The sequence below is a fragment of the Gadus morhua genome, chromosome 10 (genome assembly GCF_902167405.1).
Source record: "Gadus morhua chromosome 10, gadMor3.0, whole genome shotgun sequence".
NCBI lineage: Eukaryota > Metazoa > Chordata > Actinopteri > Gadiformes > Gadidae > Gadus > Gadus morhua.
In genome coordinates this window covers 11,672,164-11,674,358 of record NC_044057.1, presented here as the reverse complement: position 1 = coordinate 11,674,358, position 2,195 = coordinate 11,672,164, and the positions used below count along the sequence as shown (strand labels likewise).

The 2,195-nt window shown below is 44.7% G+C and overlaps 1 long non-coding RNA gene across 2 annotated transcripts; it reads right to left on the bottom strand.

The window, feature by feature from the left end:
• Positions 1 to 2,195, bottom strand: LOC115551983 (uncharacterized). 2 transcript variants are annotated; one of them, XR_003978260.1, is made up of 4 exons: positions 1,643 to 2,195; positions 1,428 to 1,505; positions 950 to 1,293; positions 1 to 844 (listed from the first exon to the last, which is right to left on the bottom strand). It is a non-coding gene; the product is annotated as an uncharacterized LOC115551983 (long non-coding RNA). The 2 variants fall into 2 exon arrangements; XR_003978259.1 differs by having other exon boundaries at positions 1 to 841; positions 1,643 to 2,194.

The following is a 2,195-nucleotide window of genomic DNA, read 5'->3' as shown; positions in this document are numbered from 1 at the left end:
ACATTAAAAAACAAAAACACAAATCAAATAATAGCATTCATCGTAAGCTTTGCTAGTGTTTCATTAATCACAGACATCTCGGTACTCATTGCCCGATAGGCATTGACGTTGGCTTCGCTAGCAGATTGCATTAACCAGAATTTTCGAGCGGTTTTAGCAGCTCTTAACCCCTCTTGCGCGTTAATTCTCTCTATACCCTGCGTGTTGACACGCACAGCTGCCACGGCATCCAAATGCTTACGCTGAAGGGCAACGATAGCACGACCATTACTGGTCTCAGTGTTTGGGGATTCAGCAGTCATACGATCACGCGCAATCTCGGCCCTGAGAGCCGTGAAGGACTTCTTCGTCTGTTCTTCGAGCTTCTGATATATACTGTCAACACGTTTACCAGCCTCCACCCCCAGTTTACGCAGACGAGCAATGCCTAAGGAGTTTACATCTACCGACGCAGTTAACACAGCTAGTTTATCAGCAAATTGTTTACGCCATTTATCACCTTGCACCCCTGCATGGTGTTCATCAACAGCAATTGCGGGACCGGCTGGTAGCCTCGGCACCGCTACCTCATGAGCGATGGGACTCACGGTGCACGGGGGGTCGCTGATAGGGTCTTGAACGGCTTGTAGGGGTCCAGATGCAGGATCTGCAGGCTGATGGTGTTGTACAGGCTCTGCACTGGTGGTAGCCTCTACGGATGTAGCTGGAGAGTCGATCCACTGCGCAGGAGTGAAGTCGATATGTTCCAACAACGATGAAGTCCAGGACGAGATGTCGTCAAGACCAGCCCAATCGTCGGCGGTCAGCTCTGGTGGTGGCGCACACTGGGGATCTCCATGGGCTGCTTGTAATAGAAAAAAAAAGAAAATAAATCAGTATCAATCCCATCATAATCATTACACTCTATAGAATATATACATGCTTTTTTTTTTTTCATTGAATTTCCTACCGTGTTGTATAGTCCCATCCGGTTGCACAGTGACGGTCTCTGTAGGCGACTCAGGCGCATACACCTCCACGTCCCCGATCACACGGTGTTTGGGATCAGTCCATGCCGCTCCATCTGGCGCAATTTGCGGATTTATGACTGCCTGTATAACCTGGGTAATATTCTCCGGAGTTAAACCATTATGTGTGGCATCCTTGCGAGCCTTTTTATAAGGAATTTGTAGCTGTTCTATGGCCAGTGGTGAACAGGGTATAGCCACCACTACCCCCGCCGATCTTTTCAAATTCTTCTTGGACAGTCGATTTGGTCCGGGGTTCGCTGAATGACATTGGCCTCGATAGGTACTAAACGTGGATCAAAAACAAAATACAAGAGTATTCGGGGTTAGGTTTGGTTGTTTTAGATGTTAAATTAATATATAATTTATTTTGGTAATACACCTATAGATATATTAATGGCGGACGTATTAACAACTTACCAAAACTACCGCTTGTCAGCACATTAGTCTGGTCTGCTAGAATCGGTCTTTGAATGTTGAGCCGAATATCAGGCAAATCTGTTACACATTGGAAAAACACAAATGTAATCTTTTTTCTACATGAATATACCATAACTAATAATAATAATGATAGAGTGAGTGTTATGGAACTATATATTACACGCTGCTATAAAAAAACAAAACAAAAAACATACTTCCACGTGGACCCTGCTGCTGTTTCACGCTCTCGCCTCCGGCACCGCAATTCGCTGTGAAGTAATCGCAGCTACGGTCAGATATAAACAGCTGATTCACATAGACATAGTCATAATATAATCATGATACACTCATATGAATACTTACAGTCAGTCGGCATAGTTGTGCAGGACGGATCGCTGTTTTTTTTTTTTTCTTCCAACTGCTACGACGCGTTTACTAACTTAGAATAGCGTGTCTAACGTCAGGGTCGGAGGTCGTACGCTCCCGTATCACGGGGCCCCGTATATTTATGCCTGATAGCAGTCCCTCGGTAGACATTCACACCTAAGGCCCCGACGTCATAGACGCCTGTCCAATAGGTACTGGACCCACGCACACGTAGGTACCACAGGCCTACGCCCACTCAACGCATCATAGACAGACAATCTACTAATGGTAAAATAAAGTTGATCCAAATACACCATGTTAGATGAAAATCACTAGAATATCTGTTAATAATAATAATAGATTCAATTTATATAGCGCTTTTCACGTACTCAAAGCGCTTAA